The sequence below is a fragment of the Castor canadensis genome, chromosome 6 (genome assembly GCF_047511655.1).
Source record: "Castor canadensis chromosome 6, mCasCan1.hap1v2, whole genome shotgun sequence".
Classification (NCBI taxonomy): Eukaryota; Metazoa; Chordata; class Mammalia; order Rodentia; family Castoridae; genus Castor; species Castor canadensis.
This window is the reverse complement of record NC_133391.1, coordinates 118,215,016-118,237,975: the sequence shown is the minus strand read 5'-3', so window position 1 is coordinate 118,237,975 and position 22,960 is coordinate 118,215,016. Positions and strand designations below refer to the sequence as shown.

The 22,960-nt window shown below is 40.7% G+C and overlaps 1 protein-coding gene across 5 annotated transcripts in view; it reads left to right on the top strand.

Annotated features, from left to right (window-relative positions):
* Positions 1 to 12,640: 12,640 nt before the first annotated feature.
* Arhgef28 (Rho guanine nucleotide exchange factor 28) overlaps positions 12,641 to 22,960 on the top strand; it is a 285,671-nt gene continuing 275,351 nt past the window's right edge. For 3 of the 5 annotated variants that reach the window (XM_074077300.1, XM_074077298.1, XM_074077302.1), the window contains exon 1: positions 12,642 to 12,768. The gene's annotated coding sequence lies outside the window, so the exon portion shown is untranslated. Of the gene's footprint in view, positions 12,769 to 13,113; positions 13,130 to 22,960 lie in introns of those variants that run through there. The other 2 variants (XM_074077301.1, XM_074077299.1) reach the window with 2 other exon arrangements.

Here is a 22,960-nt window from a genome sequence, read left to right as displayed (position 1 = left end):
TGGTAATTTGCTAATTGCTTTCAAACCTGAAATCTTTTGTCTGACTGGTTTTCCAAAACCTTAATGTAACCAACTTATTTGGCAGAGATGGTGAATAGTCCTTTTTCACTCCTAAAACCCCGTGTTAATAGGAGAAGTAATGCACCCAGCCTGAAAACTTACATTTCTAGCTTCTGTAACAGATAGAGATAGACAATGAGATGTAAGTGGAATTTGCTAGAAACTCATAGAAGGTAGCTAACTGGGCCAGGAGAAGTACTTCTTCTCCCTTGCTTTTTCTTCCTTTCTGATGGGTGAAACATAGGCATGTTGGCTGGTGAAAATATCTTGCAACTATGAAGTTAACTTGAAAAATGTACTGTTCTGCACCTTGCTTTCCTCAATGGTCTACCCTGGACATTTTTCATTTTAGGACATTCAGACAACATTATTATTATTTTTTAAAGAACTGCATAAGCAAGGCATTCTAGTATAGGTTCTGGCCAAGTTTTGCTATTTCTACAATGTGTCATTGAGCATAAAATGGTGTATGTGGTTTCATGCCCACGCCTATACCAGTATTAAGGATGATGAAGCAGGAAGGTAGGGGAACTTGATAGTGACGAAGCTATTGACATAGCCCATGGACAATCTACCTCTGGACTGCTTTGATATGATACAAAATTAAATATCTCCTTGTTTAAACCATTGTTATTTGAGTGTTTTGATGTAGACAGCCGAACCTAACCCTACCTAACATGCTCCCTATAATCTAGATAGGCCACTCTCCTCACTTTTATGTGAATGTCACATGCTCATTAGAATCAAGGCCTTCATTCTTGCTGACTCTCTGACTTAGAACGTTCTCCCTCCTGCTTTTGCAAAGTCTGGCCATCTTTCAGCTGCCACTTCTGCCATGAAGAGTCTTTGGCAACTCTGGCCTTCATTGGTCTCCTGCACTGAACTCCTATGTCTTTGTGTTGCATGATTGGCAGGAGGCTGCACCACTGAATGCTTGGCCAAGATTGGCCATCTGTGTGGGCCTGTCTTCCCAACTCTACAGTAAGCTCCTGAGCCACGGGGTAATGGTTTTTGTGACTTGAACTCCTAATGGCAGCTCATAGCTTCTCCAATCAAGAATTTCATTGTCTTTCTATCTCAGCTCCTGATAATGGGCTGCTTTTCCCCAAAAAATATAACATAGGGAAAAACTTAGTTTTTCTCTCCATAATATCACAAATAATTTTCTCATTGTCTTTGGTTTTTAAAAATTATTTAAAATATTTGCCAGGCACTGATGCTCATGCCTGTAATCCTAGCTACTCAGGAGGCAGAGATCAGAAGGATTGAATGAAGTTCAATCCTTCTGGGATGTATGTAAGTGCAAAGTTAAAAGGCTGTTCACTAACCCTGCTCCCACTCCTCTCCTGAGGTCACCACTGTGGGCAGCTTCTCGAGTAGCTTCTTGTCTTGCTATGATGATACTGCACATGTAGAACTGTATAAACAGTATACTGTTATTATTTTCTTTTTTACTTTTTTGCTGTGTTGGGAATTAAACCCAGGCTCTGTGCTCTACCAGTAAGCTATGCCTCTAGTTCCTTATTGTTTTTTATTTATTCATTTTTTTGGAAACAGGGCCTTACCATGTACCATGGACTGGCCTGGAATTTTAAATCCTCTGGTCTCAGCCTTCTAAGAGCTGGGATTACAGGAATGAGCCACCATTCCTGGCTCCTTAGTTTAATTAATTAATTAATTAATTAATTAATTTTTGTGGTACTGGGGCTTGAACTCAGGGCCTTCACCTTGAGCCACTCCACCAGCCCTTTTTGTGATACGTATTTTCAAGATAGGGTGTCCTGAACTATTTACCAGGCTGGCTTTGAGCCGTGATCCTCCTGATCTCTGCCTCCTGAGTAGCTAGGATTACAGACAGGAGCCACCAGTGCCTGGCTCTGGCTCTTTAGTTTTACCTTACTTTATTTTTAAAATAAAAATGCAGTCCCTATAAACTTACTGTTCTGCAGCTTGCTTTTCTCACTTAGTCTATCCTGGTCATTTTTTCCATCTTAGTACCTCCAGAACTACATTGTGATATTTTTTAAACAACTAAGTAGGATAGTGTTCTGTCATTATCTAAGTAAATAACCATGTGAACAGTTAGGCTGCTGCCAGTTGTTTCTGTCCAAAAGCATTGCACTGAGCGTATTGTCCTGTGCGCATCTTCATGCTTTTACCCATATCCTGAGGGTAACATCTTAGGAGTTTTCCTGAATCCTGAGTCTTAAAAAACTGTCTTCCATCATTTCTTTCACTCTCTTTTCTTTCTTGTTCTGGAACTCTCTTTAGTTGTATTTGAATAGGATAGATTAACCCTTGAAACTTTTATCTTTTATCATATTTTCTGTACATTTGTCTTTTTTTCTTTTCAGTGTTGGGGATGGAACCCAGGGCCTTGCACATGCTCAGAAGTGGGCCTACCCCTGAGCTACAGCCCCAGCCCTGCACAATTGTCTTTTTAAAAACTTTCTGGGATATTTCTTCAACTATGTATTCAAGCTAAAATTTGCTATCTCCTATTTTTAATGTCTTTAAAGGTGTTTTCTTGCCCTCAGATTGCTCCCTTTTCATACTGCCTCATGCTTGTTTTACAGATACATTCTTTTTTGTGTATCTCTGCAGTATATTAAATGAGAATTTCTGCAATTTTCTAGTTTCTTTTTTCTGTAGCTTAATTTTTAATTTCTATAGCTAAATTCCATAGCTTACTTTTTAATATTGCTTGCATTGTGGCTTTCCCCACAACCGGTTCTGCACCTGTGAAGGATCCAGGCACCAGTGGCTTTCACAAAAGCCCAGGTGGCCTAGGGCAGGTGTTAGGCACAATGTGGCCTGAGGGTCAAATCTAGCTTACTGCTTATTTTTGTAAAAAAAAAAAAAATTGAAATACAAGAAGCTCATTCATTCACATATCGTTGATCACTGTGTTTGTACCATGGCAGCTGAGTTGAGGGATAGTGACAAAGAACATATAGCTCACAAACCCAAAATATACATGTTTGGGTATGGGGGTGGGGATTGCTTCCAGGAACCCCATCCAAAATACCAACATCTGAAAAAAAAAATCTGGGTGCCAGTGACTCACACCTGTAATCCTAACTACTCAGAAGGCAGAGATCAGGAGGATTGTGGTTCAAAGCCAGCCCAGGAAAAATAGTTCACAAGACCCTATCTCTAAAACCCCATTGCAAAAAAGGGCTGGAGAAATGGCTCAAATGGCAGAATGCCTGCCTAGCAAGCATGAGGCCCTGAGTTCAACCCCAGTACCACAAAAAAAAAAGAAAAGACAACACCCTGGCCCCCAAATACCAACACCTGTGGATGCTCACATCCTTTACATAAAATGGAGGGCATAGCTTGGTACTTGTATCCAACTTCCTTCTTTTCTCCCTCCCCCTTCATAGTCTCATAATCACCACCTAATTTTTTGGTTTTTATTATTATAAATTTTTATTAGATTATATTTGTTATACGGGGGGAATTCATAATGACATTTCTGGTTAGACTTATATTGTACGTTGGTTGGCTCATCCCTATTATCTCTCCCCCTCAACTCTCTCCCCTCCCCACTTAAAGCAATTGCAAAAAGTTTCTTTGTTCTATTTCATATAAGTATATGAAGTCCATCAAGCATATACCCTCAAGTTAATCTTCATTCAACCTCTGCCCTCCCATTACTACTCCCCCACACATACACTATACCTATTTTAGAGTCCTGTCTTTCATAATTAATATTTAAGTTGGTATTCAAAGGGGTTTCTCAATGTATCCCTGCTGTGAGTATACTTTACTTTGATCAATTCAACCCTTCCATTACTCTTTCTTACTCTTTTACCTCCCATCCACCCGTTTTTCAACAGCTTTTAATATACATCCTTATATTCTCTACCTTCACAGATGTGTTATATGATATACAGATGCTCCACCATTCTCCTTTCCTTTTCCTCTTTCCTGAAGTTCCATAGAGTACTCCCACTATTATAAACATGTTCTACATATGAGTTTGTCTATGATCATGCTTGTTTTGTGTACATGTTATCTTTTGGTTCTGTCTTCAATGAAGAGAGAAAACATGCGGCCTTTGTCTTTCTGAGCCTGGCTTACTTTACTTGACATGATGTCCTCCAATTACATCCATTTACCTTCAAACCACATGTTATCATTATTCCTTATGACTAAGTAAACTCCATTCACCAGTTGCAGGGCACCTGGGTTGTTTCCAAAGCTTGGCTATTGTGAACAGTGCTGAGATGAACATCAGTGTATAGGTGTCTCTGGTGTATCTTGACTTACATTCTTTTGGGTCACTGGATCATATGGCAGTTCTATCTATAGTTTTTTGAGGAAACTCCATACTGCTTTCCATAGTGGTTGTACTAACTTGTATTCCTTTCTGTAAGAAGTTACTCAGCTTCTAACTGGAAGGGAGATGGTGTGACATTTGTCTTTCAATGCCTAGTGTATTTCACTTGACATCTTCCAGGCTCATCCATGTTGCCAAAAATGACAGGATTTTATTCTTTTTCTTTTGGCCGAATAATATTCCAGTGCATATATATCTCTTTTTTTTTTTTGCCTGCTCAAACCTTTTCCTTATTTTTTTATCCGTTCATCCACCAAGAAATAAGCTCTAGTGTTTCACATCACAGTAGGATAGCTATAGTTTACAACAATTCTCTCTCTCTCTCTCTGTATGTATGTGTGTGTGTGTAATGAGGCATGCACCACCAGTCTCAGTCCTTATTATATGTTTATAAAGAACTAGAATAATGGAGTTTGGAAGCTCCCAACACAAAGAAATAACAAGAAAATGCTGATGACCTTGATTTATCATTACATATTGTGTAGATGTACCCCATAAATATGTATAATTTCTATGTGTAAATTTTTAAAACTCTAAAAATAATGGCATAGTATTCTCTTAAACCTCCACACATCCTCCTGTATTTTAAATCCTTGCTAAGGACTCATTATACTGAAAGTGTCAATAGTTGTCATACTGCCTTGTTTAGGGAAAGATGACAAAAAAAAAGTCTGTACATGTTTAGTACAGATGCCTTTTTTTCCGAATATTTTGGATTGGTAATTGGCTGTATCCATGGATGAGGAATTGGCAATTTAGAACAACAATTGTGTTTACTCTCTGGGTCTTTACAGGAAAGGTTAGGCAGCTCCTGGTCTAGAGGGAGGAGGTAAAGGCCATGTAAGCTCCTGGAGTTTGTCCATCACCTCTCTGTGCTGCCTGGTTGAAATGATTTTTCAAAATGAAAAACAACTAATTATTTGCATTATGAAACAATATCACAGTGTGAAAATTTAAATAACTTTTCTTTGATGGAAGAGAATTAACTTCTTTTTTATAGCAGGTCTCTGGATAAGACTTCTTTTTTAAAGAAAACATGAATTATGAAATCAGGAAGATTGTGGTTCCAGGCCAGCCTGGGCAAATAGTTTATGACACTCCATCTCCAAAAAATAACCAAAGCAAAATGAGTTGGAGGTGTGGCTCAAGTGGTAAGGTGAAGCTCTGTGTTCAAATCCCAATCCACTAAAAAAAAGAAGAAAAATAGGGGCAAAATTCCTTAACTTATATAAATAAGAAGTTAATAATTATAAAATATAAATGTATACTTACTGGTCAACATGTAACTTGGTTTAAATTTATATGTAAAGGAAAACATTTTGTGAAGAAAACAGCATTCAAATTAACTACTTAATTTGAAAATACAGCTGTCTTGTGTAATAACTTTGACTAGAGTTCATTTTTTCCTTTTAAGTGACACCTAGAAAAGAAAGAAAGACAAGGGATAATTAAAGAAGTATGTTTCCTGTTAATGATCCACCACAAATTGGGTATAAAATGTAGACTTCAGGAAGATAATGGTGGTACCTGGGAAAATGAACCACAGTAGTGGTGCAGAAGCATCTTAAAGAGCTGCAGGCTCTTGGCAACTATTGCCCCAAGTAGATGGTAATGGTTTCAATATTACTTTTCTGTTCCTTCTGGATTAAAGGTGATAGCATGATTTTAAATTCTGAGCTGATTGGATTTTCTTCAGTGTATTAACTTCTCTCTCTCTCTTTGGCAGTTAATATCTACTATGTGATATTCTTTTGGAATTTTTACTTTTATGAATAGTTTACTTGGAATTTAGGAATAAATAAAATCAAAGAGAGAGAGAGAAGGATTAAGGACCTATTATTTAAAAACTCTCCATGTCTTCCAAGTCTTTCAGTGCATTCTGGATGGCTATCAAGGTTGTTCAGCTGAACTGAGTTTGAGGGTCTCTGTAAATTCATCTGTCCAACCTACCTCCTTAGAGCACTGAAGACAAAGCTGCTTCAGGATGGTGGCATGAGTCTTTTCTGAATTGCATTGCACTTAACATTGACACTCAAGGTCTTTTGAGTTGGATTCCAAAATTGCAGGATGTTTAATTTAGGCTATTCAAAAATCCCTGGATCCTTTTGGGGCAAGATTCTGAATTTATTCTTGGATTTTATATTATGAGCCATCAAATGTATCTGGATGAAGTTTTTAAAAACTCAATTAAATATTTTTATATGTTTTTTGGGAGAGGGAAACTGATTCATACCCATTTTATTTATAGATTTTCCTGTCTTGTCCCTTCCTCTGCCTGCCCTTTGTAAATAGGAAAACAGGATCTTGATCCCCTGTAATGAGTAATGGCAGCCCAAAGCTGTACGTGTGTTTTGTAGCTTCCGGATGACATCAGGTACAGAACACGAGGCTTCATTCTCACCACCTGCCATGTCATCAGAAGTCTTAAGTATAATTATAATTATAGCCCATTGACAGTTCCATGCCCATATTCCCACATGTGTAATCACTAGCTAGTGCCACCCTAATTAAAATAGTGTTAGTATCTCAATTATGAACTCTGTTTTTAAGGGCCTTTATTATATAACTATGAAAACATGCTGTAGGCTGAGATTTTACATGTTTGTGTCAGTGTAGGGCAGGTGTGAAGGGATTGGGGAAACACTGGGTATTGTATTGTTCTGTGCCATACCCCACACCTCAGCACTCTGATGGTGCTCTTAGGAACAAAACTGCTGACTGTAAATATATTACACATTTGGGATGCATCCAGTTGGACTGTCTTATGTAGTTATATCCTGGAGATCAAAAAGGGGCCTTAAACTGGTTTAAAATTTAAGAAATTGGCCACAACTGGAAGTTACCTGAGAAACAGTCTTGGGGAAAACCTCTATAATTCCTTGGGTGGATCAAGCATAGGATTTGCTGGCTATCCACTGTGATAAAGGTCTGGCTCTCTTGAAGAGAGAGGGGTATCAACAAAACGTTGGTTTCCTGGACGTTTTGGGTTGGGAGGTTTAGAAAAGAGCAGAGTCAGGCACCACTGGCTCACGCCTGAAATCCTAGCTACTCAGGAGGCAGAGATCAGGAGGATTGAGATTCAAAGCCAGCCCTGGGCAAATAGTTCCTGAGACCCGATCTTGAAATACCCAATACAAAAGAGAGCTGTCAGAGAGGCTCAAGTGCCTAGCAAGTGAGAAACCCAGAGTTCAAAACCCCAGTACCATCAAAAAAAAAAAAAAGAAAAAAGAAAAAAGAGAAGAGTCATTATCTATGGAGTTGTGGATCAGTTGCGAATGGGAAAGAAACAATATGGTGAACTAGAGTCTAAATACTTCCCAAACTACCCTTGAACTTCAGGCTTCAAGGAAGGGGGGCCCCTTTCCACTCAAAACCTTCAAGAGAGCAGTGCTGAGTGTTCTGACTTGTCATCCAGTCATTGAGCACTCAATGTGTGGCTAGTGCAAAGAGGAACTGGATTTTAGATTTTATTTACTTTTATGAATTTAAATTCAGTGACTTTTGTTAGGGTCCTTGTATTGATTAGCAGCAATAAAGGCAGTGCTCGTTGGCCAAGAATGACCACATCTCAGTTTTTAGGAACTGCTTAGAATTGAATATAAGAATTCATTCCTATAAAATGAAATCTTGTCAGTATATTTTCTTTCTTTCTTTTTCAGAGAGAGTCTACCCAGAAGTTTGTAACATGTGGTCCTGCATCTAGAGGGTAAAAAAAAATGGGCCTAACAGAAGGCCAGTGTTACAAAGGTAGGGTCTCTTGGTAGTATGGTTCGCTAAAGCCTGGTTCTGGAGGTGGAATAAATCTTTTTTCGGCTGTACTGGGATTTGAACTCAGAGCCTTGAACTTGATAGGCAAATTCTGTACCACTTGAACCACACCTAGCCCTTTCTGCTTTAGTTATTTTTCTAGTAGTGCCTTGCCCAGGACTGGCCGAAGACTGAGATCCTCCTATCTGTGTCTCCCAGGTAACTGAAATGACAGATGTGTGCCACCACACCTAGCTTATTTGTTGAGATGGGGATCTCACTGACTTTTTGCATGGCCTTGAACTGTGATCCTCCTGATCTCTGCCTCCTGAGAAGCTGGGATTACAGGTGTAAACCACTGTGCCCAATGGGAATAAATCTTTAATAGCAGAATTTTCGATCCTCAGGGATCAGTTTAAGGGGACAACTTTTTGTCAATGAAGCCTTCCCAGGTTCCTCAGATCACCCAGGTGGGAAGTATTGAGTTCTGTGTATTTATAGGGCTGGCTGTACTCCAGAGGCATATTATAATTTCCCCAATACCTTCTTGCCATTCATGTAAACGCCAGTGTGCAAATGTGTGCTGCAGTGGGCTTCGTGTGCTTTCCCAATGCAACCTGAGACTAATGTGGACTTCGACAACACGCTTGCATTATGAGTTTTGTGGGCTCTGGGTACTTTTGCCTTCACAGATCTCTTCTTCCAGAAAAATAAAAATACGCAAAGAATTAAAATATTTTATTTCTGCACATAAAGACAAAATATTAACCTTGTATGGTAAACATTTTCTTGGCCTAAAAGTTCATTTTTTTCTCTTTTGGTTTTAAAAGAAATTAAGACATTTTGGAGGCAGCTAAAAGCATTATGGGCTGTAGGTACTGAGTCTGCTTGGCTTAATGGCTAACTTGGCCCTTTTGGGAAAATTTTATATTTGAAACTGGCTAAAAATGTTCTATCCTTCTATTCAAAGATTACAAAATATAGATTTTGTGTAAATTTGGTTCTTAATAAATATTAGCTGATTAAAAATATCCAGAGATATTAATATTTCTCTTGTACACAAGTACAAATGTGAAAATTTCTGGGTTTTTTTCACCCTAGAACCCATTTTGAATATTATTTTGGTGCTCAGAGTTGGGTACACAGACCAGCGGTAGTGGCCTGGGCACCACCTGAAGATGTCAGAAATGCAGCATTTCCGCTTCTCCGAATAGTAAGTCAGAAACTGCAGTACAACCAATGGAGGGCGAGTCATGGGCATATTACCCAGGGCCATTCACCTGCAATGTCAGCCAGATTGTTCTAAGAGAAACAGAAAGGCTGGTTCCTCAGCCTCCAGTAACTGAGGATGGTCCTTGTCCTTCTCCAGTGGCATCAAATTTGGTTCCTTTATTCCAGCTGCAACTGACTTTCGCTGAACAGTTGAATCACCTGGGGAGCTTTAAAAAAATACCAAGGGCCAGGCCCCAACCCCTGGAAATTCTGAAATAATTGGTATGGTATGGGGTTCCAGGAATCAGGTTTTACTAAAGCTTCCAGGTGGTGCTAATGTAGAGCCTTTCCCCAGAGATCTGTCCCCTGAATGTGAGAACACTGGCCTCTTTTCTCTCTATTCCCTGACCGTCTTAAACTGAGTAACCATGTGTATAACCCAGAACTAGTTTCTTACCATGGAGTCTGATGGGCTCTACTGATTACCTCCAAGCTTGGAAGTGTTTTTCTTAGTACTCCATACTCTGAAAGATTAACTGCCACTATGTGCTGCCTCATCACCATTGGTCATTCAGTCTTCACAATGGTGGTGGACACTGTTCTCCTACCCATTTCACAGATGAGGAAATGAAGGCATAGAAAGGCTGGATTTTCCCAAGGACATTCTATTTCTAATTCCAAAGTTGGCCCCATCCTCCATCACATTGAATATCTTGCAACAGCATGCTTTCATTTAAGTGGTCTATTGGCAATTTCTTTCCTTTCCTTTTTTTTTTTTTGGTGGTACTAGGATTTGAACTGAAGGATTTCACTTGCTAGGAAGGCACTCTACCACTTGAGCCACTCCACCAGCTTTAGATATTAGCTAAAGCTAATAGCTTTTTGCTTGATAGGGTCTTGAGTTATGCCTTGCTGGGCCTAGACCTCAGTCCTCCTGTTAGTTGGGATAACAGGTGAGCACCACCATGCCCAGCTTTTTATTGGTTGAGATAGGGTCTCTTGAACTTCTTGCCCAGGCTGGCCTCCAATACTGATAATTTCTTAATGCATATGGCTAAACTTCAGATTTACAATTATTTGCTTTTTGAGAATTATTAAAGGGAATAGATTAAAGGGTGTGAAAGAATTAAATAGATAATGTAATTTGTACTGATTATAATCCATTAAAATTTGAAAATTTTTGTGACATAAATTTTCTATCCTACACAACTGATGTGATAGTTCAATTTAAAAACTAACAAAAGTCAGGCATGGTGATATACACCTGTAAAACCAGCACTCCAGATGCTGATGTGAGCGCACACAATCACATATTAAGTCCACACCAGAATATTACATTGTACTAAAAATTCCAAAAGCCTTTGCAGTACTCACTCGTTTTTCTCCAAAGACTCCAAGGGGTTCCCTTGCCTACTTATCAAGGACAAGCACCTATCTGGTTTAACGATGTTTATATAAAAGCCCAAGGCAGATATATTGAAACCTTGCCAGGTGAATTTATCACCTGGAAATAGGAATGTCCCCAGAATTGCCCACCTGGTTTCTTGCTGGCTGAATGTTCCTTGTCTGTGGACTGAGAATATATAGATTTTTGCCTGAATTCTAAGCATATGCTGTCTTAGCCAAGCTCAGTGTTATGGATGTCCTCAGTAACCTATATCTGTAAAAGCAAAATCAAACAGCTGCAAGGGGTTATTTACACAATGGGTAGCTTCCTGCCTCAGGCAGTCACCGGCTTCTTTTAAGGCTGCTGGAACGCACTTTGCTTAACATTTGAACCTAGAAAGGCTGAAAGCCAAGTCCTTATTTAAATATTGATCAAGCTCAGTGCTTGTAAAAGGCAAGATGACTGCAGCTAGTGTGATTATATGCCCTCACACACAACCATGGGGGGAGTTTCACAATGTCTAGTTCTGTGCGTTTTTTTTCTTTTTAGTGGGGCAAGGAGCTTGGGGTAAGTTCTTATAATATTCGTTCCTCTTCTCACATTTCCTTGCTTTTTAAAATATACACATACACAGAATCAATAAAAAGAGAAAATAACAAACTTTCAAAACTAGTGATATGAAAAAGGAGAAGAAGATTAATGGCCTCTAACACATGACCTTTGTGCTCACTAGTTTGAAAACCATTTTTGTCTGGTGTGTTGAATCTTCAGTAGGCATTTTTGGAAATATTTTGTATATTTGACAAGAATATTATTGCTTTTATTTTTGTCTTCAGTACCTTGAAGCAATGGATAGGGAATTCCTTTGGATTTACAGCTGGGGCAAGTTGAGATGACAGCCCAGGGTCAGAATTTCAACGTCAATGTCTGGTCCCTTCAACAAGGAGGAAGGGCAACCTTGCCTTGAGACTGAGCTAAGAACTTCAGACTAGATAGTCTTTTATTTGCTAACCTGCCCTTCCTTGGGTTCTCTATTAGCAAGGTGGGTGGGGAAGGTGGCAAAGTCCAGGAGGGGATAGTGACAGGTGGGATAGGTGCTCTTTTCTGGCTTGGTGCTTTGGTGGTCACTTCCTGGGACCAGATTCCTGTCCTGGTTCTGTGAGCAGCTGTTGTTTTCTCTGGGGGAAAAACAGAGACTCAAGGTCATTACAGAATGGTCAACTCGGTGATTTTAAAGCTACAAAAATCATCTTAACTCTGTTTCACAGGGGCCTCGTGGATGGAGAGGCTTCTCAACTTGGGTCTGGGTCAGTCCTAAGTGGACAAACATGCTGGAGAATAAGGTAGTGGGGAGGTTTTCCCCAAGTTTTTGAATTACGACCACTTTTAACCACTTGCATGCATAAACGCGAAGGGAATGGCAGCTAGCAAACCTGTGGGCTAGAGAAACATCAGCCTCATGAATAAAGAGGGCGTCTGCTGCTTTTAAAATAATACATCCTATTGTAATAGACCTCGGCCGTATTATGTCACGGGTGTGGTGGCTTTTGGCTGAGGACTGCCGAGCTCTGGCACAGCTCCTTCCTCCGGCGGCGCCAAGGAGTGGGGGCCCCCAGGGCGCGCGGGCGCCGCCTCCAGAGTGCCCTCGGGCGGTCCCGATCCCGGCAGGTCCGCGCGCGTCCCGGATCCCCGGGGGAGAGGCTGGAGGAGCCGGCGGCACCGTAGCAGCTTCAGGTTTCCTCCTGGAGCTGTGCGCGGCGGGCGGGCGGGCCTGGCCGTGTGAGGTGGCTGCGAGCGGAGCAGGCGGGGATCTAGTGGCAGCGGGGGGAGCGGGGGCGGCGCCCGCTGCTGGCTGGGGAGCCGCGGCTCCGCCCCATCGCTTGGACCCGCAGGGCCGCCGCCGGGCGTGGGCAGCTCGGGGACAGCTTCCCTGCTGCACGCGGCTGCAGGCGGGGGGCGCCGCGGGGGCTGCGCCTCGTCTGGGTTCCGGAGGCTGAGCGATCGGCCGCAGCTCCAGGTAAGCGCGCGTGGGGACTCCATGCTCCGCGTCTCCCCGCGATCCGAGGAGGAAAAGTTTGCCCACCTGAGTTCGCAGGAGACAAACTTTCTCCAGGGTCCCTGAGGATGCAGCGGTCTGCAGAGCTGGGGATTTGGAGTGTGTGTGTGTGTGTGTGTGTGTGTGTGTGGCGGGGGTTCGGGGTGGGGGTGACTGCTGCTGCAGGCGGGGCGGCGATAGGGATGGGCGCCGCCTCCGGCTCCCTCGGGGACCGCAACAAGTGCAGCCCGTGCGGTGGCGGCAGCTGCGGAGCGCGGGATCTCTCCGGCGGCGCGGCCCCCAGCGCACCCAGGAGGTGGCAGCGATCTCTCTCCATGATTGGGTACGGGGGATGGGCGGCGGATGCTCGGCTGAGTCCCTGGGGAGCCGGGGAAGTAAATGGTACTCCTGCTGTGGAGAAAGCTTGGGGTGCCCTCTTCCCATCCGTGCCTTTACTCCTGGGCTCCGGGTGCTTGGTGGGGCCCCAGAGTGCAGATCCAGCGCAAGCTCGGGACGCATGCACTGCCATTCACTTTGCGTGGAAACATTTGGTGTGTTTGCAAAAGCATTTGTGGTTATCTTGGCTGGCGGTGGGGAGGAGGGTTCAGAAATCTTTCTGTAGGATTTCTTGCGCTTATTTTATGGATTTGTTTCCTCTGGAATCCTTGGGGTGTGTGTCGTAAGGTCATCATGACAGGCCTGTGCTTGGTGGAGAAGGTGTCCTTGCTTGTCCAGAGCCTTGTGGGAACCGGGTGCTTAGGCCGCCCGGAAGCCCAGCTCTGCTTTCCCAGACACCAGTTAGCTTTCCAAGAGAGAGTCCCCTTCAGGAGCCCACAATGTGCTGGTCCAGGATCAAAGCAGGAGGCACCATCTGTGTTTGTGGGGCTTGTCCCTCTCTGACTCCTACCTGGGTCTCAGACTCCTCAGACCCAGAGTTAGAGAGGTTCACAACCAGATCTGTGCCAGTTGGACAAGAAATACATTGAGGTCCCATTGTCCATTGCTTTTCTAAAGCTTTGATCTCCTGTGCTTCTAGGCCCTGAGGCAGCTCTCAGGAAGCGAAATCCTGTGCTCACAGCAAAAACAAACCAAAGACGTCCTTGTAGGTTCTGTGGGATCCACTTTGCACATGACCATCCAAGCAGGGTGATAAATTCACCTGGCAAGATTTCAATATATCTGCCTTGGGCTTTTATATAAACATCGTTAAACCAGATAGGTGCTTGTCCTTGATAAGTAGGCAAGGGAACCCCTTGGAGTCTTTGGAGAAAAACGAGTGAGTACTGCAAAGGCTTTTGGAATTTTTAGTACAATGTAATATTCTGGTGTGGACTTAATATGTGATTGTGTGCGCTCATTGATTTTGGTTAAATAGGATCTTGGGTAGTATCAGACCTGAAATTTAGTCGTTAGGGAAACTGGGGCACAGAGCTCAGCTATGGGATTTATGACTCACGGGTGTGGACTCAGGTGAGCGTCCTGGCTAGTGGGAGAATGGAGGACAGAGAATCAGTGTTTGTCCTGCTTTTGACTGTTTTTTTCCTTATCAAAAACATATAATCTGGCCAATGAGAGAACAAGTTATGTAACAGGTATGTCGTTAGACTTTCCTCTGAAGTGCCGTCTGTTCTCTATGCAGTCAAGAAACACTTAAAGGCAAGGAGAAAATCAGAGTTGGTAAGGAAGGTTTTATGAAATTTCATTAAGAACCCTGGTAGGGTTTCACTTTTTTTGCAATCATGTGAGTACTGCAGAAGTTTGGAATATTTTCCTATTGTGTTCTTATAAGAAACTACTCTTGTGGCTAAGACTTAAATTGGGCAGGAATTCCAGGTGAGCTCTGATACATGACCTCCTTTAGTATTCCATGTGAAAAAAGGAAATGTGTTCTAGGTAGGTATTCAAGCAAATAGCAGAATATACTGTTGCTTTTTATATTAAACATTCTGTACAAAATTGGTCACCACTGTTTTGTTACCTGGGGTCTCACAGATTCAAGTACTGTCAGGGTTTGTGACCAAGTTCTGACTCAAGAAAAAAGATAATGAAATAAATGTTGGAAAACTGTTCTACTGGGGCGTGGAAAGGATGGAACTGAGTACAGCCTAAATTACTCGCAGACTCCCAGGCTGACTCTAATTTTATTATGCTTTAATGTACTGATCAGATAGGACAGATCTGGTTTATGTAGGCTTTGTCTAATTTATATTTATTTTGCTTTTAGTGGAGCAGAGTAGCTAAGAGATTTTTTTTTTTTACCCCTTGCGACCTTAAATAAGATTCTCCATGAAGAGGTGGGTCATGCCAGGCAACTCCTACTGAGGGTGCTAAATTAAAAACAGTAGTGCATTTGAAATGCACCAACTTCAGGGAAATCTGCCATGTTAGAGTTGTACTGTAAACATTATACCACCCTGCAAGGCTTGAGTCCAGGGTACTTGCTTAGGCAGAGCTGGCCTTAGAGATATTTTTGTTGTTACAAAGTGTAGGTCAGGTCCTGTATCATAGAGCATTTTGCCTTGAGTGTCACTTCGTTCAGTCTCTATGACCCTTGATTCTCTTGTTATTTTTATGGTGTTGGAAAGTTCTCAAAAGCTCTAGGGTTACCATTCTATTTTGCTATTTTGACAGTTTCTATCATGTGCCTCTCTTTCTATGAAAACTTTCTTCATTTGCATTTACTCAATAAATATTTCTTGAGGACCTGCTATGTGCCTGGCATTGGTCTTTGCCTTAATTTGCTGGGCTGTGGATTTCATGTCTAAGATGACACTTTTCTGGCTTTTGGGTTTTTAGGGTCTGTTGCTTTTTCAGAGTGAACTTTTGCTTACTCCACATTGAGACACTCGGCTGGCAAAATGAGTCACACAACACTTTTCTATGGTAATGCATCTTCTTAATGGACTTCCATTTTTCTCTTGAAATTTGATCTTAGGCACAATCGTAATTTGCTTATTTGTACTGTTGCTGCTCCTGGACTTCTCCTGGATATGCAAGATAATGAGAGTTGACATCATTTTTAGTAAGAGAGAAAGTGAAAAAGTAATATAATTGAATATTGGACATTTGTTCCCATGATGTTGGCTTTGACCACTTTTTATCAAAAATGTGTTCTTATTAATCTTTAGAAGTATATCTTATGTTTTAGCTTAATGTGTTCCTCAATTAATAATTTAAGGTTTGATTTCTATAGAAAGTTAACATAAATGAAACCCATTAAAATTGTTTTAAAAAGGAGGGGAAAGATAAGACAGAGTAACAGAGAGATGAATGTGATCAAAGTACATTATATGCGTGTATGGAAATGTCATAATGGAGCCACTCTGTACAATTAGTATATGCTAATAACAAAGGGAGCTAACCTAAAAATACTGCTCCTTTAAGAGCAGAAAAAAATGTGTCTATGAGTAAGGATCAAAGCAGGCAGAAATCAGCAGTGGCAGCTTTGTTTCTGTTTTTTTTTTTTTTTTTTTTTTTTTTGTGGTGCTGGGGATTGAACTCAGGGCCTCAAGCATGCGAGGCAAACACCAAACCACTGAGCTATATCCCCAGCCCCTGCAGCTTTGTTTCTGCAGCAGCATCCAGAAGAGATGCTTCCAAAACCAGCATGTGAGTATCATCCTGCCTAAAACAAGGTCAGGCTTTGTTTGGCTCCCAAACATGTGGCCATTTTACCTTTTAAAAAATACATGCTCAAAATGCTAATGTACTATATATATTTGTATCAAGCATGCATATAACATTCCCTTACCTTAATAGATAAATGGTCAAGCTGGGTGTGATAGCTCTCACCTGTAATCCCACTCAGGAGGCAGAGGTAGAAAGATCCCAGTTTGAGGCCAGCCAGGGCAAAGTTAGCACTCAACCGTATCTGAAAAACAAGCCAACAGCAAAAGGCCTGGGGCATAGCTCAAGTGGTAGAGTGCTTGCCTAGCAATGAGGTCCTGAGTTCAATCCCCAGAATCCACCTCTAAAAAAGGTAATCAAGAGATATTGCATACATCAATGAAAGTTATGGTTTTGCTCTTAAACTCATCAGATACTGGTGACCAAGCCCTTTGTGCTTAAGCCTTACTCCTTTTTTTCCATCATTTTGGAATTTAAAGAAATTATATTTCATAAACTGACAAAGTGGTTTTGCATGTGGACTTTGGAGCCAGACTGTCTAAGTGATACAGCTCCAGTCTGGTCCTAGCTGGCTGACCTCTTCCTACCTCAGATTTTCCATTTGTAAAAGGAAATGATAATAGTAACCTGCTTTATTGGATTGCCAATGAGTTAATTTACGTAGAGCCCTCCTAGTGGTGCCTGGCAGAGAGTAGGTGTCAAAGTGGTGGTGGTGGTTATATTGACAACAAAGACAACTAACTTTAAAAAGAATGGTATGGGCTGGGGGTGGAGTTCAGGGGTAGGGCATGTGCTTAGCATGCATGAGGCCCTGGGTTTGATTCCTAACACTAAAAAAAAAAAAAAAAATAGTGGTTTTATCCAGTTTCCCAAGTTTCAGGAGACAGTGAGCAATCAGTGTGACCCAGGGAGAATTGCTCTAGGCTGGGAATCCAGAGCAGGAATGGAGTCTTTGGTCACTTCCCAGCTATGTGATCTTGGGCAAGTATGAACCCTTTCTGGTCTCCATTTCTTCATCCAGTGAAACAGAAAGGATTAGACTTGATGGTTTCTAAGACCCTCTCAGTTTCAACATTTTGTACCATTATGGAATTTGAAAGTGTGGATAATTTCTGTCAATTCAGCGGTTCCTGTCTTGGTCAATAGTGCCAGGAATGCACAGTCCTCTGTGTCAGCATTGTGCCTGCAGTGGGTGGTCATATGCGTTTAAAGGGATGATGGTTATTCTTGTTACTACTTTATCTCACCTTAATTACCAGACAGTCCTCAGGCTGAAAGGACTCAGAGTTATCTTTCTGGACTTAGTCCACAGAGATAGCAGACAAGAAACTCCAGATCCTATGTTTCCCTGGTCCCTTACTGCTCAGAAGACCCCAGTGGAAAATTGGTGACAGAGCACTGGAAAGACTGACAAGCAAACTGATTGCTTTGTAGTCTTCAGGATGAAAGTAAATTCTGGAGCAAAGAAAGTCTTATTAAGGACTTCTAAGCATGGTGAGAATGAATTTGCATTGGACAGCATGGATCAAGCAAAGACCCTCTGCAGCCAATTTCTGCCTCTCCCCCAGTGACTCTGCTTTGTTGTCTGTGCACTATCCCTTGGTTTTCTGTCAACAGCTTCCTTCCTTTTCTTATTTCACCAGCTTCCTGTTTTGCTATATGTCCAAATGTTAGAGGTCCAAAAGTTGGGGGTGCTCCATGATCAATGAAACTGTGGGTTAAGTCTCTAACCCAGGATTTCAAGTTGATTGTTTATTGGAACCACCTGGGTTCAGAATTTCCCAGATGGATGTGGAATCTTTTTAAAAAGAGGTGATTCTGATACTTAGCTGAGCTTGACAATAATTCTCCTAAATGTCAGGTATTTCTGGTGCTTTATATCTCATGGTGTCTAGGGAAAATGCAATGCCTATGATTTCTCATGGCATTCTTTTGAGGCTATTAGTGTGACAACTGTCTCCTGACATCTCTTCTTGTAAGCAGTCCTCATCCATGCACCAGGACTAGTTACTGCCTATGGAACACACTGTATAGTCCAACCCCATATCCATGAGTTCTGTTCCCTCAGGTTCAATGAACTATGGGCCCCAAATTGTGTGTATACTGTACATGTGAAGACCCTCTTGTCATTATCCTCCAAACATAATAGTATAAGAACTATTTGTATAGCATTTGCATTGTGTTAGGTATTACAGGTAATCTACAGATGATTTAAAGTCCATAGGGGGATGTGCGTAGGTTATATAGAGATACTACACCATTTTATGTGACACTTGACCATCAGGGACATTGGTATCCCAAGGCTCAGGAAACAATACAGGCAGATACTGAGGGATGACTGTATTTCTAACTTCTTTGGCTATGTTCTTGGTAGGCCTCTTTTCCTCCTTGTTCACATCTATTGTAGTCGTTGAAGCCCAGCTCAAACCACTTTCTCTCTGGAACATTTGACTAACTCAGTAGCAAGTAAGATACTCTCCCTCCTGAGCTCCTATCACTGTACCACTAGTTCCTCTCATTTATCACTTGGCCACCTGGTCCCGTCATGTGTGCTCCTTCTGTCTCAACTTTCCATCCCGACTAAGTCCGTTGATGGCAGGGACCCTGATATAGGCTACTTTGTAAGGAGCTCAATGCAGAGTCTACAGATGTTAGTTGGTTAATTAGTTACTTTGCTCATTTTATCTCAAGTCCTTCTAGTTCACAGCATCACTGCAAGTCTAGTGGTGATGTGTTCTTATGTATCACATGTGGATTGTATTGGAAAATACTGGGAGGGAGGGAAAGAAAGGTAAAGGTTGCAGGGGAAGTAGATGGTTGCTACTTTGAAGCCAGATATAACAGGTAGACTCTGTGAACCTGTCTAAGGGAGTTGTACCATTCTGTCTGGGGAAATGAATAAAATTCTTGATTGGAATTTGAGTCTTTGGATTGACAGAAAACTGAAAGTTTCTATCTGGTCTCTGGCAGATGCACAGTTCCCCGGTATAACATTGGTAACCAAACTTACAATTGAAAATATTCTAGTCTGTCTTTGGAAAGCTGAAGTTTTTAAAGATAGCTCTCTCCTCCATGAGGTTCACCATGGTTCTGCTGCTTGGAGGCCATTCTGAACTTTTTCTCATAAAACAGCTTTTTCCCCACATTTATCTGCTTTATTTAATTTCTATTTTATGCAAGTATTCTATAATACCTGAGGTAAATGTGATAAACAGTTAGCAAATGTCACTTGCTCTCTTTGTACATTAATCTTTTGTACTTCTCACTTCATTGAGAAATAATTGATGTACAATTAGCTTCACATATTTAAAATGTACTATGTGATTTTTTTATCATATGGTATATAAGTTACATCTCATTAAAGATCTTTCTTTTTCTTTTATGGTTTTTACATTTACTCACATGTATATATGTTGTTTGGGCCATCTCCCCACCCCCCATATGACAGCTCTTTATATTTTTGAAGATTAATGACATAAAAGCCTTCTTTTATTGAGCTTGGAAAAGAAAAATGTCAGGTTCTTCAACCCTTGCTGAGTAGTATAGTTTTGAATTCTTTTCACCAACCTGAATTCTGAACACATTCTAATTGGTATTGGAATCTGCTGTATTCTTCTTGAAGTATAGGCTTTCCAGATGTCACATGACAGCTGGAGCACTGTAGAACTGTCCCAGCCTTGATGAGACCACCTCTCCTTCTTCTGGGGAAAGAGTGAAGCCTCTTGGGTAAGATTAGCAGCTATCAGACAGAGAGAAGAAAAAGACTTGACTTTCCCCTTCTGTGTTGTGTTGTACAAGTTACCTAAATTTCTCGTTTCAGTCTTGATCTACTTCTCTCATAGGGTTGTTATAAGGACTTAATAAGCTGCCCTGTGTAAACTGTTTTGCACAGAACTTAAGGTGGATGGAATAATTTTTCCACAAAGAATGACATATCTATGATACTTCTAAGTAGTGCTGTTGATCTTAGGAGTTCATGGTAGTCTCAAAAGTGCAAAGTTTCTTCTTGTGCATTTTACTGCTAGACCATGTCTCATTCATGAGCTTGTACAAATTGCCTTTTAGTCCTCTGGATAATATTTATTTTAGATTTAGTCTCTTGTATTTGACTATTTGTTCTAGCTTTTCAAAATCTTGTAGCTCATTTATAAATTTCTCATATTCATTACCACCTTTAGTTTCACATTACCCACCAGTTTGTTATACAGTTCTTTGATGATGCAAGGATTTAAATAAATAACCTCTGTTATCTAGGCTGAGGTCTAGGGTCTAGTGATTTGGGATGTCTACGCAAACTTCACTTCAGATTGATGTTTATCAGTTTCAGGTAGAGATGTTCAGCACTTACCACTTATTTGTACCAGCATCCAGTTCTTTTTTTTATTATCATAAATTAATAATACAAAGGAATTTTATTGTGGTATTTCCATATATTACACTTTGATCAAATTCACCCTCTATTTTTGTTTCTTATTCTCCCCCCTTTTTTAAAATGGGTTTCATTATGCTAGTTTCATAATGCAGATAATGCACTTCAATCACATTCACCCCTCTGAAACCCTCTTCTTTCTTCCTCCCTTGCCCTTTGCTGGTTTCCCCCAAACACTTCCCCTTTTATATTCATTTAGGTCTGGATTCTGCATATGAAATAAACAAGTGATATTTGTCTTTCTTAGTCTTGTTTATTTTGATTGGCATGATGCTCTCCAGTTCCAGCCATTTCCTTGCAAATGACATAATTTCATTCTTCTTTATGGCTGAATAATACTCTATGGCAACATCTAATTCTTAATCTGTAAGAGATAGAATGTACACTGTATCTATTTTATTTCTTTATTTGCTCATCTAATAGTTTGTCACCATATAGTGAAATAGAGTGATTGGCAAGTGCCTTATTCTTGGAGAAACCTGCTGGCTCTAAGTATCCACTGCTTTCTCTTTGAGGCACTCCCTCACCAGCCTTCTCATTATCTGTGCTTGAATCTTCTCTAGGAGCAACAAGAAATGCCTGCTGTCTAGACTCTGTAGAGTCTGCTTTTTTGAAATTTGGATTCCATCTCCTATATTGAATCCTTCTGTTATTCTCCAGAGTTCCTGGTGGATTATGGTTAGGAAATCTTACTGGATTTCTTCCTATCCTGGCATGTCCAGTAGCCTGAACTTACTCAGAATAGCTTGGCATTCTCTTACAATTGACCTTCCCACTTAGAGATGTTCTTTCTTTTCTCTTTAATTGGAAAAATGATTCCCCTCTAAGCAGAGACAAAGTTCAAGTAGACACAGAGGAATTCTTCTTCCTTTTTAAAAAATCATTCTACACTCTATCATCAGATCCATAAATCCATCCTTTCCTTGACACTCTTGCTTAAAAAAACAAGTTGAAATAAACATCTTATCCTTACTTTTTGGGAAAACCTCAAGTTACTTGGGCTTTTATTCTGTCTGACATAATTCAAGAGCATGGCTCCTTCATTTTTGTTATTGAAAAGTGATTGGGAGGAGAGAAAAAAAACTGTTCTTTTTATTTAGAAAGAGAATGAAAACAGTATAAATGCAGAGATCAGGAGGCTGGCTTTAATCCTGAGCTCACTGAATGTAATGATTTCCATAGCATTGATATCCTTCCAGATGGGAGGGCGTGGTCATTTCTATAAAAGGTCATCACCTTTCCTAGAAAGGTGTTTTAGGTAGTGATGTCAAGGTTGACTGTTAGTAAAGCATAGTGGGAGTGGAATCTGGATGGGATGGGGTAGAGTGGTGGGCATTAAGGTCTAGGCTTATCGCTGTGGAAGAGTGTACTTGATCTTCCTTTCTTTTCAGCAAGCCATCTTCAACTATAAGAACCACTCTTCTAACTGTAAGCATTGCTTTTCATGGAATTGCCAAGTTTGCAACTTGTCAAAATTCCTTAGAAACGGATTTCTGAAAGTTGCATTTATAACAGTCTTTATAGCCACCAGCGACTTAGCAAGTTTCCTGCTGGCCACTCCCCATTCTTACAGGCAGAGGACAATGTACAAAACCCATTACTGATACTTTAATAGGGCTTTAACTGATTTAGTCTCAGTGGGAGCACAGTAGAAATATTTCTCTTCAGTTGTATGTTTCTTTTCATTGAAAATACTTATTTGTTCCTTTTTTAGTTGATTATCAGAGAGCATCAGAAAACAGTGTTTTATCTCTCATTAAAAATAAAAGTGTTAAAGAATTCTTGATGTTTAGTTCAAAAAGTCTCAATTTGGCCAGAAAGCTGTCTATAATGAGACAAAGGTCTCATGTCATTTGATTTTTATCCTTATAAAAATGTGTTAAAATCTTATGTAAGAAGGTGATAAGGATTTTACTCTTAGATAATTTAAGTGGCTTTACAATAACAATGGACACTCTGTTATCTTCCTCACAGCTACAGGAAGTCCCAGATTGACTTTACACTTACTCGTCTCACAAAAATGGGGCTAAGCTAGAGAAAATTCAACTTTGCCATGAACAGTTTAAGGAAAATCTCATATTGGTAGAATACTAAGTGTAACATAGAGATTGGCTTATT